Genomic DNA, 17,003 nt, shown 5'->3' on the forward strand with positions numbered 1-17,003 from the left:
CTCAATTCCGCTCTCATACCTTCATAGTCTCCTTTATTCAAGCTCAGCACGCTTGTTTGAGATCCAACCTTCTCACCCTCTAATTGAATATGGAATTTAAACATGTTATGGTCACTCATTCCAAGGGGATCCTTTACTAGGACATTTTTAATTAATCCTGTCTCATTACACAGGACCAAATCTAAGGTTGCTTGCCCCCTGGTTGGTTCAGTTACATACTGCTCAAGAAACCCATCCCTAATACACTCAATGAACTCATCCTCAAGGCTGCTCTGCCCAATTTGATTTGTCCAATTAATATGATAGTTAAAATCCCCCATAATTATAGCTGTTCCCTTATTACAAGCCTCAACTATTTCCTGATTAATACTCCGTCCAACAGAGTTGCAACTGTTCGGAGGCCTATAGACTACGCCCACTAGTGTTTTTTTCCCCTTACTTTTCCTTATCTCCACCCAAACTGTTTCACTACCCTGCTCCTTTGACCCAATATCATTTCTCTGTATTATAGTGATTCCTTCCTTTATTAACATAGCACTGTAAGATTCGAAAATTTTCATTAAATAATCACGCAAGAAAACAGGATTAATAATACAGCTTTATTGACCAAAAGAAGCTTGTACAGGAAAAAACCTTTTGATAAAAGGGCATACAAAATGGCCGCCGGACCTCGTGATCAGTTTCTGGGGCCATTTGATTTCTGTTACTGCAAGCCAGACAGGCTTGTGGATTGAGAACAGTAAGCCCGCGAAAGCCAGTATCGGGAAACCGAAACTCAGGGAAATGGGCATACATATTCAATTGGATTCTAAGTACAAGACAGTTTCAGGCAACAGGATGGGGCCCATCAAGATATGGGCGGACAATTGAATGAACACTTAAACCCATTTACTGTACAAAGGAAAAACCGTTTAACAGCCATCAAGGGCAATCTCTAGACCGATCAATATGCGAACCGAGTTACGGTGACAAAGTAAAAGACATTATCGGCCAGGAAGGCCAGTTAAGCTATCACCAGCTCCCGTTACAAGCCAAAGCGCCCCTGCAGAGATTTCTGCCCACCAAAAATATTACAAAGACTGGACTATGATCTGGCGGGAGATAAGACTGTCCCAAAAGGGTATAACTGTGGATTGAAAAGTCCATCAGTTCGCTTCACCTCGACGCTACGCTTCGCTTCGGACTTCACTTCGGTTTTCATCTTCTTCAACGTTTGGGAGTACGCTTCGGCGCTTCGCTTCAGATTCACGTTTCGGGACGGACTCTTCGGTTAAGGCAGCGTGGTCGGTGTTCGGCCAGGCAAGGTTCAGCCACAACGGGAAGACGAAGGAGGGTGGCCCGGGTACTTTTGTCGGGAGATCATCGACGACCCAGGCCGAAGGAGAAGACACCCTCTGGAAAAGCCTAAGCCAGGCGGGAAAGAGAAATAAACGGACTCTCCCATGTGCATCCAGTTATTCAGCAGGTTTCAACTGATTTCAGTCATGACGAGCGCTCATCAAGGCTGTGTCCACTGCCTCCTCGCCTGAGAGAGAGAGAGAGAGAAAAACAAGCTGCGTCAGAAGTTTCCAAATCCACGTGATGACGGAAAGCTGTGCCAAAAGGCTGCGAACCCCCTATTTTGCGAATCTGAAAGTGGTGAGCATGATTCCGAGTTCCTCAGGTCGAAACTTAGTCTAGGTATAGGGGAGGGAGTAAGGGTAATCGTAATGTGTTCCCCCTTTTTCGATGTGCCGTGTGTTTCCCATTTCCATGGAATTAAGTTTATAGATATGTGCATGCTTGTAGTTACTTTGATTTGTGCTTATGACATGTATTTTATAATGCTGCAAACTGTTTAATAATAAAAGCCTCCATTTCGTGCTATTCAACCTGGTCTATTGAGTTTTTCTCTGCACTACAGTTCCCTGCACCTAAGTCCAAGGTCTAGAACCGTAGGGGAGAGTGGGTCGAACCACTCAAGGGTAATTATTGCACGAAGCCTGGTAGGAGACCAGAACGAGCAAGAGAAACCCCCTACAATAGCCACCCTACCTCCCATCCCTTCCTGCCTGTCCTTCCTGATTGTTAAATAACCTGGTATGTTTAATTCCCAGTCATGGTCTCCCTGCAGCCATGTTTCTGTAATGGCCACAAGATCATACCCATTTGTAGTTATTTGTGCCATTAACTCATTCATTTTGTTACGAATGCTACGTGCATTCAGATAAAGAACTTTCAAATATGTTTTGTGACACTTAGTTCCTATTTTTTCCCCTTTTACTACTTTACCTTTTACTCCATACCTTCTGTCCCTTCCTGATACGTTCTGTTTTTTAATTTCCCCACTGCTACCTAAGTCTATGACCTTTTCCGTTGTCATTTCTGTTATTTGCTCTCTAGAAACCTCCCCCCCCCAACTAATTAGTTTAAAGCCTTCTCTACAGCCCTAGTTATATGATTCGCCAGGACTCTAGTCCCAGCACTGGCCAAGTGGAGTCCGTCCCAATGGAACAGCTCCCTCCTGTCCCAGTACTGGTGCCAGTGTCCCAAGAAGCAAAACCCATTTCTCCCACACCAGTCTTTGAGCCACGCATTTAACTCTAATTTTATTTATCTTAGCCAAATTCGCTCGTGGCTCAGGTAATAATCCAGAGATTATTACCCTTGAGGTTCTGTTTTTTAATTTGAACCCTAGCTGCTCATACTCCTTTAATAGAAGCTTCTTCCTTCTCCTATCTATGTCGTTTGTACCAACATGGACCATGACAACTGGATCCTCCCCCTCCCACTGCAAGTTTCTTTCCAGCCCAGAAGAGATGTCCTTAACCCTGGCACCGGGCAGGCAACACAGCCTTCGGGACTCCCGCTCTTCACTGCAGAGAACCCTATCTATCCCCCTAATGATACTATCCCCTACCACTACAACATTTCTTTTTACTCCCTCCACTTGAATGGCCCCCTGTACTGTAATGTATATACCTTTAAGGGGGGAATGATCTTTTACAGCTCATGTATACTGCAGTACTGGCAGTGACCACACCTGTATATAGCACTGAGTAGTAATCTGTACAGATCAGTTCCCGTGTGAGCCACGTTGAGTAAACACCTGTTATACCATTCTCCTGCAGTCTGTGACTTATTATACACGGACACAACATTGGCGACAAGGCAAGTTCGAACCTACCTGCAACTCTGCATCACCTCCCAGGGATTCGTTCCTGGAGATCAGTGGATTGGAGGTCAAGGCCAGAGACTCGGGCGTCGACCACGGGCAACCGCCCAGTCATCCAGCAGAGACTCGAGAATTGTGGGGGAGGCTGTCGAGAGCCAGGCTTGGCTTTCCAGTCGAGGTGGTCCAGCGAAACGGGCTGGCAACAGGTAGTGCGCAGACCCTTCCTGGGCAGCGGCGGGCTAGAGCCCGACCGAGCGGCACAGCAAAGGGCCAAGCAGCGTCGACGGGGGAGAGAGAGAGAGGGCAGAGCGCACAGGGCGCAGCCGGTGTTCAGGGGCCCAGCAGCGTCGAAGAGAGGGAGAGAGAGACGCACAGAAACCCGCGAGGCGTCGCCATTGCCACGAGGACCGCCGAGAGCGGCTTTGGCAGCAGCACAGGAGAAGCACACGAAACATACAGGGCGCCGCCATTGCCACGAGAACCACCGGGAGCAGCGTTGGCAGCAGCGGGGGAGGAAGGAAAACAAGGGAGATGCCATTTTAAGCCATTGGGAGACGCCATTTTAAACCACACGCAAAATGCCGAAGAGTGGCAGTATCTCCGCATTTGACAATGAAGTCGAAGATTGGACTACATATGTCTAACGAATAGAGGTATACTGCAAGGCAAATGAGGTGTCAAATGACAAGAAAGCGTCAGTATTGTTAAATTTAATGCGTGCAAAGACATATGGTTTATTACGAAATCTAGTAACCCCAACGAAGCCAATGGAAAAGAGTTTTGAAGACATAGTAACGATACTACAGGAACATTTAAACCCCACAGCGCTGCTGATAGCAGAAAGATTCAAGTTTCACAAACGGAACCAGCATAAGGATGAAAGCAATGCTGATTATTTAACAGAACTGCGCAAACTATCGAAACACTGCCAGTTTGGAGCGGGACTGGCAGATACCTTAAGGGACAAGTTTGTGTGTGGGCTTCAAAGTGAAGGAACCCAGAAACGGCTTTTATCTGAAAAGGACCTTAAGCTGGAAAAGGCTTTCAGCATTGCGGTATCATATGAAGCAGCAGCACGGGGCGCTGCAGTGATACAACAGAGACCGCAAGAATATGGCACAAACGAAATGTCATATGGACCAGAGAAGTGCTATCGCTGCGGCAGAACAACACATGACCAGAATGATTGCTGGTTCAAAGACAAAGTGTGCAGACAGTGTGGAAAAGTAGGACACATAGCACGAGTCAGCAGGTCGGGAAAGAAAACCAGCAATAAGAAACCTGCCAAAGAAAAGTACAAGAAGGTACATAAGATGACGGAGAATAGTTCAGATGAACAAAAGAGTGATAACGACTCCGAAAGCAGGGAACTGAGTTGTCTGAAACTACATAATGTGATCACAACGGAGGATCACCGAACCATTTGGATCACTCTCAAGATAGCAGGAGTCCAGGTAAAGATGGAATTGGACACAGGATCAGCCCTAACAGTCATAAACCGACGGGACTATGAGCGGCTATTCTCACACATACCCTTGAGAGACACAAAAATTATTTTGAAGACGTACACGGGGCAAAAAGTCTACCCCAAAGGAAAAATAAGGGTGACCGTTATATATAACGGTAAGGAAACACCAAAATTGGACCTGTATGTATTGCAAGATGGATGACCACCATTACTGGGACGTGAATGGATTCGGAAAATACAACTGGATTGGCATTCCATACAGGCACTGACTGTGGCTGACAAAAAGGATGACGACGTCACACCTGGGCGACTGTCAAAGATCCTAACTGACGCGAAAGAAGTGTTCCAGCAAGGACTCGGAACACTAAAAGGCATGACAGCGATGATTAAAATCGAAGAAAACGCAAGCCCAAAATTTTTTAAGGCCAGACCGGTACCTTATGCGATCCGCCCAGCCGTCGAAGCAGAGCTGGAGAGTCTGGAACGTTCAGGTGTACTGTCCAAGGTAGACTGGAGCGAGTGGGCTACACCCATCGTCCCTGTGATGAAAAAGTCGTTGAGCAGCACGCCTGGGGAACCAAGGAAGGTTCGAATCTGTGGGGACTTTAAGGTAACAGTGAACCCGGTCCTTCACACCGTACAATATCCACTTCCGCGGATTGAAGATATTTTCACCTCGCTATCTGGAGGGAAACGCTTCACTAAGATTGATCTGGCCCAGGCGTATCTGCAAATGGAGGTAGAAGAAGCATCAAAAAAATACCTCACAATCAACACCCATAAAGGTCTCTACCAATACAACAAGCTGGTATTCGGGGTAGCATCAGCTCCGGCTATTTGGCAGAGGGCAATGGAACAAGTCCTGCAAGGGATCCCAGGGACCCAGTGTTATTTGGACGACATCCTGGTCACGGGCAAAAATGACAGTGATCACCTTGCCAACCTGGAGCAGGTGCTCACTAGATTGCAGGAATATGGGCTCCGAGCTAACCGCCCCAAATGCGAGTTTTTTAGAACACAGATCTCGTATTGTGGTCACGTTATCGATAAAGAGGGGTTACATAAGTCACCAGAGAAGATTGAGGCAGTAGTCAAGGCTCCAGCACCAGAAAATGTGTCACAACTGAAGTTGTTCCTGTAGTGTCTGAGGATCAATAATACTCAGACTGCAGGAGAACAATAAAACAGGTATTTACTGAACAGAGAGTAATTCAAGACTGAAATACAGAAGCCTGCTATGGCTTTATATACAGGGGTGGTCACTGCCGGTACTGCAGTATAGAATCAGTTCTTCTCTTAAAGGCACATACACAACAATTCCTCCCCTTTTAGATAAACAGTACATAACATTCATTTAACAATTAATAATAACTAATTACAATTACAATTTTCTCTGTACTATATACATCAACTGAAATAATCATTTATAAGTTCAGTCTTTGAGGAGGCTTCCTGATCCTGACTGGATAGCACCTTTCTCGAGTAGCCTGTTCTTGCAGCGGAGTTGATTCTGGCTCATTGTCATTGGTTGGTTCGTCAGCTTCCAATACCACTGCTTCTGAGGTAGACGCAATCTGTACTTCGGGTTGATTACCAGGTGCACATGCTCGTGGTATGGGTTTGGCTTGTTCCTGTGACTCTAGAATCTGGTCAGCATGGCATAGATAGAGTCATAGAGTCATAGAGTTATACAGCACGGATAGAGGCCCTTCGGCCCATCGTGTCCACGCCGGCCATCAAGCCCTGTCTAATCTAATCCCATATTCCAGCATTTGGTCCGTAGCCTTGTATGCTATGGCATTTCAAGTGCTCATCCAAATGCTTCTTAAATGTTGTGAGGGTTCCTGCCTCCACAACCCTTTCAGGCAGTGAGTTCCAGACTCCAACCACCCTCTGGGTGAAAAAGTTCTTTCTCAAATCCCCTCTAAACCTCCCGCCCTTTACCTTGAATCTATGCCCCCTTGTTATTGACCCTTCTACTAAGGGAAAAAGCTCCTTAGTATCCATCCTATCTATGCCCCTCATAATTTTGTACACCTCAATCATGTCCCCCCTCAGCCTCCTCTGCTCCAAGGAAAACAAACCCAATCTGCCCAGTCTCTCTTCATAGCTGAAGCGCTCCAGCCCTGGTAACATCCTGGTGAATCTCCTCTGCACCCTCTCCAAAGCGATCACATCCTTCCTGTAGTGTGGCGACCAGAACTGCACACAGTATTCCAGCTGTGGCTTAACCAGTGTTTTATACAGCTCCATCATAACCTCCTTGCTCTTATATTCTATGCCTCGGCTAATGAAGGCAAGTATCCCATATGCCTTTTTTACCACCTTATCCACCTGTTCCGCCGCCTTCAGGGATCTGTGCACTTGCACACCCAGATCCCTCTGACCCTCCGTCTTGCCTAGGGTCTTACCATTCATTGTGTATTCCCTTGCCTTGTTAGTCCCCACAAAGTGCATCACCTCGCACTTTTCCGGGTTAAATTCCATTTGCCACTGTTCCGCCCATCTGACCAGCCCATCTATATCGTCCTGCAGACTGAGACTACCCTCCTCGCTATTTACCACCCTACCAATTTTTGTATCTCCAATGTCCACTGTGTACATTAGTGGTCCCTGCTGTGTGCATATCGTTCCTGGCTGCCATTTTTCTGTTCGGGCCAAGACTGGTTGCCCTATCTTGAAGCTCCTGGTTGGCTTCTCATTTATGTGCTGGAATTGCTTATCCTCAACATCTCGTCTTATGTTTGGTTTGAGCAAATCCAGGCGACATCTTAGCCTTCGGTTGAAGAACATTATGGCTGGAGCTTGGTTGGTGACTGCATGTGTCGCATTCCGGTAAGCAAACAAGAAATTATCCACCTTGTGTTGTAGTGGTATGTCGTCATTATGCATTGCCTTTATGGCCTTTTTAAAGGTCTGAACAAACCTCTCAGCCAATCCATTTGTGGCTGGATGATATGGGGCAGATGTGTAATGCTTCACCCCATTAATCCTCAGAAACCTCCGGAAATCCTCTGACACAAACTGTGGCCCATTCTGGCAAGCCATTCCTGGCGATGATGGACCGTAGGACTGCAATAGCTTTCTCTGTGGTGGCAGAGGACATTTTGATGACCTCTGGCCATTTTGAATGGGCGTCCACAGCGATTAGGAACATTGAGTCCATAAATGGACCAGCAAAATCAATGTGTACCCGTTGCCATGGAGATGAGGGCCACTCCCATGGATGTAGCGGGGCCTGTGGTGGAGCGTTTTGGACCTTCTGGCATCCTGTGCATCTCTTGGTCATATCCTTGATTTCTTTATCGATTCCCGGTCACCACACAAACGCCCTGGCTAGGCTCTTCATTTTTACCTCTCCCAGGTGACCCTCATGAAGCTCATTGAGCACTCTATCTCTCAACTTGGGTGGAATTACCACTCGGGATCCACACATCAAGGTCCCCCGGCACACTGACAGCTGTTCTCTCCTTGGCGAGAATGCTGGCAACAGTGAGTCGCCATGTGCTGGCCATCCCTTCACCGTCAAATCATAGACCCGAGAGAGTGTCGGGTCATTTCGGGTTTCCTTCTCTATACTTGAGTTTGTAACAGGTAGACATTCGACTATGGTCACATGGAATATCTCAACAGGGTCCACTGCAGGTGCTTCCTCTACCGTAGGCAACGGTAGGCACGACAGCCCATCAGCGTTTCCATGCTGTTTCGTACCCTTGTACTCTATGTCGTACTGATGTGCCCCTAGAAAAAGTGACCATCTTTGCAGCCGTTGCGCCGTCATCACCGGAACGCCCTTCTTTGGGTTAAAAATGGAGACCAGGGGCTGATGATCAGTCAGTAGGGTGAATTTCTGCCCGTGCAGATAGTGATTGAACTTCTTCACCCCCCACACCAGGTTGAGGGCCTCCCTGTCAATCTGGGCGTAGTTACGCTCGGCTGAGGTTAACGAGCGCGACGCAAAGGCTATTGGCTTCTCTGAACCGTCAGGGAATTTGTGTGACAGCACCGCTCCAATGCCGTAGGGAGACGCTGTAAGGATTTCGGGGGTTTCTTTTAAACTGGTTTAAGGTAATCTACCTGGCCAGCAGTCTTTTTGCTGCTGCACTCTAAACCAATTTACAAACAGCGGTTTCGAATCGCTACCCCTCCTTTAGTTCTGAGTGGAGGAACTTATAATTAATGATATTAAAACGGAACACGTGGTTTGGATGAGAGAAAAAATCAAACTTTATTAACTAAAAGAAACTACAATCACAATATCAAACTATCCCACACGAACACAGTAAAATTGTAAAACTATATATCGAGGGGGTACACGCGGCTAAAACGAGGGGTACAATGGCTACAATGTATTTAAACAATCTTAGCAATTCCCTTAAATCACCATCCCCCCCTTAACTCCTGCTAGGTTGCCTTGTTGAGAGTCAGAAAATCTCTGCTCACATGGTCCAGCGAAGAGAGAGAGAGAGAGAGAGAGAGAGAGAGAGAGCTTACCTTATCGTCCCAGGAAGTCAAGCGAAAGAGCTGGCTTCAGCATCTATCTTTATACCTGGTGAGCCCCCCTGCCGTTCTGCCTTGCAAGGGCTGTGTGCAAAATTAACCCCAAAGCTGTGATAGGCTAACTCAAAGTGGTTAGATTGAGTTAATGTGATTTTCAGAGCTCCCTTTGCTGAAACAAAAGGGAGATACATCTGCTCCATTGTCCAGTACTGGGTGTCTTAAAAATCCTTTCAAATGTCAACGCTTCCCATTTAAGATACAAAAGGTCACTTCTGCAGTTTAGATGTCCTTTGGATCCACTCGACATAAAAACAAATGCTAATAGCATTCAATTGCTTTGTAAACAAAGCATTGTCCTTTGTCTTCATTGAACCTTACTTCCAGACACAGAAAGCTGCATTCCAAACCTCTTTTGTCATTCGGCCATGTGGTGTGACAGCCATTTTATCTTTGGAAACTTAAAAGTACCTCGCCCAGGGATACTTTAATCAAAAAAACATGAATCTTCAGAACTGTAAATTATTGCGAATTCTTACAACGCATCACATGCTAACCGAATCGGTAGTGTTGGATTGTAGTGGGCCAATACTTCTTTTGAAGTGATTAGGCATTTACATTTCTGAAAGGCACGCTTACACTCATCACTCCATTTCCATGTTACTCCAGTTTGCAGTAGGGCGTTCAGTGGGTGCAGAATTGTAGATAAATTCGGCAAGAACTTATGGTAGTAGTTCACCAACCCGAGGAACGACCTCAGTTGCGACACATTTTCCGGTGCTGGAGCCTTGACTACAGCCTCAATCTTGTCCGGCGACTTATGCAACCCTTCCTCACCAATCATGTGGCCACAATACGAGATTTGTCTCCTGAAGAACTCGCATTTGGGGCGGTTGGCTCGTAGCCCATATTCCTGTAATCTCGTGAGCACCTGCTCCAGGTTGGCAAGGTGTTCACTGTCATTTTCGCCCATAACCAGGATGTCGTCCAAATAACACTGGGTCCCCGGGATCCCTTGCAGGACTTGTTCCATCGCCCTCTGCCAAATAGCTGGGGCTGATGCTACCCCGAATACCAGTCGATTATACTGGTAAAGGCCTTTGTGAGTGTTTATCGTGAGGTGTTTCCTAGACGCTTCTTCCACCTCCATTTGTAGATACGCTTGGGCCAGATCAATCTTTGTAAAGCGTTTCCCTCCAGATAGTGAGGCGAAAATATCTTCTATCCGTGGAAGTGGATATTGTACTGTGTGCAGGACTGGGTTCACAGTTACCTTGAAGTCCCCACAGATGCGAACCTTCTTCGGTTCCCCAGGCGTGCTGTTCAATGATTTCTTCATTACAGGAACGATGGGTGTGCCCCACTCGCTCCAGTCCACCTTGGACAGCACACCTGAATGCTCCAGACTCTCCAGCTCTGCTTCAACGGCTGGGTGGATCGCGTAAGGTACCGGTCTGGCCTTAAAAAAATTTGGGTTTGCGTTATCTTTGATTTTTATCGTTGCCGTTACTCCTTTTAGGGTCCCAAGTCCTTGTTGGAACACCTCTTTTGCGTCAGTTAGAATTTTTGACAGTCGTCCAGGTGTGATGTCATCATCCTTTTTATCAGTCACAGTTAGCGGCTGAATGGAATGCCAATCCAATTGTATTTTTCGGATCCATTCACGTCCCAATAATGGTGGTCCTCCATCTGGTAGTATATATAGATACAGTTTCTGTGTTTCCTTGCCGTTGTATTCAACTGGCACCCTTATTTTTCCTCTGGGGTAGACTTTTTGCCCCGTGTATGTCTTCAATACAATGAACGTGTCCTTCAAGGGTATGTGTGAGAATAGTCGCTCATAGTCTCGTCGATTCATGACAGTTAGGGCTGATCCTGTGTCCAATTCCATCTTTACTGGGGACCCTGCTATCATGAGGGTGACCCAAATGGTTCAGTGATCCTCCTTTGCGATCACGTTGTGTAACTTTAGACAACTTAGTCTCCTGCTCCCGGAGTCCTTATCACTCTCCTGATCTTCCGAACTGCTGTCTGTCAATTTCTTTACTTTCTTGTACTTTTCCTTAGTAGTTCTTGTAGTGTTGGTTTTCTTTCCCGACCTGCAGACTCTTGCTATGTGTCCCATTTTCCCACATTGCCTGCATACTTTGTCCTTAACCCAGCAGTCCCTCTGATCATGGGTTGTTCTGCCGCAGCGATAGCACTTTTCTGCTCCATACGCCATTTCATTAGTGCTGTATTCCTATAGTTTCTGTTGTATTTCTGCAGCTCCCCGTGCTGCTGCTTCGTAGGATACTGCCACGCTGAAAGCCTGTTCTAGCGTCAGGTCCTTTTCCGAAAGTAGTCGTTTCTGGGTTCCTTCACTCTGGAGCCCACAGACAAACTTATCCCGCAAGGTGTCTGCCAGTCCTGCTCCGAACTGGCAGTGCTTCGATAACTTGCGTAGTTCCGTAAGATAGTCAGCATTGTTCTCATCTTTGTGCTGGTTTCTTTTATGGAACTTGAATCTTTCTGCTATCAGCAGCGGTGTAGGGTTTAGGTGTTCCTGTAAGGTATTAACAATCTCTTCAAAACTTTTCTCCATTGGTTTAGCTGGGGTAATTAAATTCTGCAATAGGCCGTACGTTCTCGCGCCCATCAAATTTAATAATACCGACGCCTTCTTTCCATTGGCCACCTCATTGTCATTGCAGTACACTTCAATTCTTTCCACATACGTGGTCCAGTCTTCTACCTCGTTGTCGAAAGCAGTGATACTGCCACTCTTCGGCATCTTGGGTGATTTAAAATGGCGCCTCCCGCGCTTTGTCTTCTTCCCCAATGTAATAAAATGGCGCCTCCCGCGCTTTTCCTTCTTCCCCAATGGAATAAAATGGCGCCTCCCGTGCTTTTCCTTCTTCCCCTTGCTGCCACGCTGCTCCTAGCGTTCTACAGGGTAATGGTGGCGACCCGTGGCTTCGGCGCATCTCACTTTTCCTTCCCCGCATTCTATCCTCTCCACGCTGCCCTGTTCTTGAGCACCAAGCGCGCCCTGTGTGCTCCACCCTCTCTCTCTCTCTTCCTCCCGACGACGCTGCACGGCCCCTTTGCAGAGCCGCTCGATCAAGCCCGAGCCCGCTGCAGTCCGGAAGGGTCAGCGCACTACCTGCTACCAGCACGACTTGCTGGAACACCTCGACTGGGGAGCCAGGCCCAGCTCTCCACAGCCTCCCCTGCAACTCTCCGATGGATCCCTGGCCGGTTGCCCGCGGTCGACGCCCGCCGTCCTGACTTCGACCTCCAAGAAGCTTCTCTTCAGGGAAAAGATCCCCGTGAGGTGATGCAGTACTGCAGGTGAGTTCAAACCTGCCCGTCGCCAGTGTAGTTTCTGAGGATCAATAATACTCAGACTGCAGGAGAACAATAAAACAGGTATTTACTGAACAGAGAGTAATTCAAGACTGAAATACAGAAGCCTGCTATGGCTTTATATACAGGGGTGGTCACTGCCGGTACTGCAGTATAGAATCAGTTCTTCTCTTAAAGGCACATACACAACAGTTCCTCGGGCTGGTAAACTACTACCATAAGTTCTTGCCAAGTTTGTCTACAATACTACACCCACTGAACACCCTACTGCAAACTGGGGTGCCATGGAAGTGGAGTGACGAATGTAGACGAGCTTTGCAGAAGAGCAAAACACTAATCACATCGAAAGAGGTATTGGCCCATTACAACCCGGCATTACCAATTCGGTTGGCATGTGATGCGTCACCCTACAGCATTGGAGCAGTGCTGTCGCACAAATTCTCGGACGGCTCAGAGAGGCCAATAGCCTTTGCGTCACGATCACTTACCTCAGCCGAGCGTAACTACGCCCAGATTGACAGGGAGGCCCTCAGCCTAGTGTGGGGAGTGAAAAAGTTCAATCACTATCTGCACGGGCAGAAATTCACCTTGCTGACTGATCACCAGCCTCTTGTCTCCATTTTTAATCCGAAGAAGGGCGTTCCGGTGATGACTGCGCAACGACTATAAAGATGGTCACTTTTTCTAGGGGCGCACCACTATGAGATTGAATATAAGGGCACGAAACAGCATGAAAATGCTGATGGGCTATCACGCCTGCCACTGCCTGCTGTGGAGGAAGCACCAGCAGTGGATCCAGTCGAAATATCCCATTCGACTATAGTTGAATACCTACCGGTAACTAATGCTTGTATCGAAAAGGAAACCCGAAATGACCCGACACTGTCTCGGGTATATGATTTGACGGTGAAGGGATGGCCAGCACATGGCGACTCACTGTTGCCAGCATTTTCGACAAGGAGAGAACAGCTGTCAGTGTGCCGGGGGACCTTGATGTGTGGATCCCGAGTGGTAATTCCACCCAAGTTAAGGGATAGAGTGCTCAATGAGCTTCATGAGGGTCATCTGGGAGGGGTAAAAATGAAAAGCCTAGCCAGGGCTTATGTGTGGTAGCCGGGAATCGATAAACAAATCGAGGACCTGACCAAGAGTTGTTCAGGATGCCAGAAAGTCCAAAATGCACCACCACAGGCCCCGCTACACCCATGGGAGTGGCCCTCATCTCCATGGCAACGGGTGCATATTGATTTTGCTGGTCCATTCATGGACTCAATGTTTTTAATAGCCGTGGATGCGCACTCAAAATGGCCTGAGGTCATCAAAATGTCCTCCACCACCACGGAGAAAACTATTGCAGTCCTACGGACCATTTTTGCCAGGAACGGCTTGCCAGAACAGATTTGCTCCGACAACGGACCACAGTTTGTGTCCGAAGAGTTCCGGAGGTTGTTGAAAAAGAATAGGGTAAGGCATTACACATCCGCTCCGTATCATCCAGCCACAAATGGATTGGCTGAGAGGTTCGTACAAACCTTTAAGAAGGCAATAAAGGCTATGTACAATGACAACATTCCGCTGCAGCACAAGGTGGACAATTTCCTGTTCACCTACCGGAATGCGACACATGCAGTCACCAACCAGGCCCCAGCCATGATGTTCTTTAACCGAAGGTTAAGATCTCGCCTGGATTTGCTCAGACCAAACGTACGAAGAGATGTTGAGAGTAAGCAATTCCAGCATGTCCATGAGACGTCAACAAGGAGCTTCAATGTAGGGCAACCAGTCTTGGCCCGCGACTACCGAACAGAAAAATGGCAGCCAGGAACGATATGCACACAGCAGGGCCCACTAATGTACACAGTGGACGTTGGGGAGAGCATCGTGAGACGCCATGCTGACCAGATCCTGGAGTCACAGGAACAAGTCAACCCCATGCCTCGCCCATACGTACCTGGTGATGAACCCGACGTACAGGTCGCATCTACCGCAGAAACAATAGCATCGGAAGCTGATGAACCAACCGATGACAGGGGGCCAGAATCGCCTCCGCACCAAGAGCAAGACACTCGGGAAAGGCGCTATCCAGAAAGGATCAGGAAGCCTCCCCAAAGACTGAATATATAAATAGACTATTTTCAGCTAATGTTGCATGTTAAAAGTGTTAATTGTAATTAGTTTGATATTTAATTGTTAAATGAGTGTTATGTTATGGTACTGTTAATCTAAAAGGGGAGGAATTGTAATGTATATACCTTTAAGGGGGGAGCTATCTTTTACAGTTCATGTATACTGCAGTACCGGCAGTGACCACACCTGTATATAGCACTGAGTAGTAATCTGTACAGATCAGTTCCCGTGTGGGCCACGTTGAGTAAACACCTGTTGTACCGTGCCCCTGCAGTCTGTGTCTTATTATACACGGGTACAACATGTACCACGGTGCTGTGGCCAGGTTGCTCATCCTCCCTGCAGTCCCCGCTCCCGCCCTCACAGGGAGTAAGAACCTCGATCCTGCTTGACAAGAGCAAGGGCTGTGGCTCCTTCAACACTACATCCTGGACCCCTGTACCTTCCTCACTCGTAGTCACACCATCCTGTCCCTGACCACGGACTACATCTGCAGTAATTAATTTCATAGGTGTGACCACCTCCTGAAACATAGAGTCCAGGAACATCTCCCCCTCCCTGATGTGTCGCAGCGTCTGAAGCTCAGCCTCAAGCTCTTTAACATGGAGCTTGAGTTCCTCTAGCAGCAAACACTTATCGCAAATGTAATCACCGTGAGCCTCAATGGGGTCCACCAGCTCCCACGTTTCGCAACAGTAACACATCACCTGTTCACCCATATCTGTGTAATTAATTAAATTTCTTATTATTAGTTATGAAGACCCTCTGCCCCGATATAGATGATACTATTACACCACTATTTAATAGGACTTACCAACTTAAAGGTATAGAAGAGAAGGAAGAGGACCTACCAACCAGCTGATCGCCAACTTCCCTTGTGAATGCTGTCTGGGGGACCTGTCCGGTTGAATTGTCTCGCTGCTCCACGTCCTCAGAGTTGGATTAGCCTGAGAGAGGGAAGCAAAACAGAGCAAAAAGCATCCCCTCACCTCCCACTTGCCCGAACTCCCACTTACCAAACTCTACTTACACTCAATGCGACCGCACTCAGCGCTACCACACTAAGCCCGCCCCTTTTTATACCCGGATTCTACTTCCGGTTTAAACTCCCCAACAGCTTAATTTACTCTAAAAAATTTAACTTACTTCAAATAATTCACTTTTTTATTCACTAAAATTCAGTAAATGCACTTAAAAGACTTTTTCTGCCACTTACCAAAGTCTGCTTAAGCTCAACCCTAACCGTCTTTGGCCCCTTGTATTGTTCCACGGAAGCTCAACGTAAACTCGAGAAACAGCAACTCATCTTCCGACTAGGCACTTTGCAGCCTTCCGGACTCGATATCGAGTTCAACAATTTCAGATCATAACCTCGGCCCCTATTACTTTTTTACTTATAATTTTTCCACCCCTTTGTTTTGGGTCCTCCTTTTCCCCCCCTCCCTCCTTTTCTTTTGTTTCTCTCTCTCACCTGGCAGCTGTCTCTTACCTGCCAGTACACTTCACACCTAATCTCAGCTGCCTTTTGTCTCCACGGGCCTATTACCATCTCGTCTGGCTTCGAATACCTTTTGTTGTCTCTTTTGTTCGATCGCAGCCTTGCCTTCGATCTATTTTATTTTCTTTCCAGTTTTGAAGAAGGGTTTCAACCCGAAACGTCAACTCAATTTCTCTCCACGGATGTTGCCTGACCTGCTGAGTTTTTCCAGCATTTTCTGTTATTTTTATGAAAGGGAAATAGTGTTTGACAAATCTGTTGGGAGTTTTTTGAGGTTGTAACTGGCAGAATAGATAAGGGGGAATCAGTGGATGTGGTGTATTTGGATTTTCAGAAGGTATTCGATAAGGTGCTGTAGTGTATGTAACCGTCTACCTTTAAGAGACTATTGTATGTAACCGTTCACCTTTAAGAGAACTATTTTAGGTGTGGCACTGCTTGTTTGGCTTCTGTATACGGTAATACCGATGGTGACCACACCGGTATATAAGTGCTGTGGCATGATTTATAGGGCAGATTCGCCCTGACCTTCGAATAGTAAAGCCCTGTTGTATGTTACTCCTGAAGTCTGTGTCGTAATTAACTGCACAACCCACAGACTTTACAGTGGCGACGAGTCCGATCGTACCCTGCGGCAACAATAATTTCAAAGCAACGAAAGAGCATCGAAAAGAGGCAACCGCCCTCGTCATTCGGCTGGGAGAAAACTCAAGGCTGCAGCAATAGAAAGGAGGAAGACTTTAGCGACAAAAACTTCCATCAGCAACAGGCACTGGCTGTCCCTTCTGCCACGGTGACTGTGAGTAAGGGAAAGTGAAAAGAATAGCCGAAGGATAAGGGCTGGGCACTCGACCACGGTCGAGGGGGAAAAGGAGCCGGACAAAAAAAAAAGTCGGGTCCAACGGCGTCGT

The sequence above is a fragment of the Somniosus microcephalus genome, chromosome 1, assembly GCF_052327205.1.
Source record: "Somniosus microcephalus isolate GS21.2 chromosome 1, FLI_Smic_1.0, whole genome shotgun sequence".
Lineage (NCBI taxonomy): Eukaryota > Metazoa > Chordata > Chondrichthyes > Squaliformes > Somniosidae > Somniosus > Somniosus microcephalus.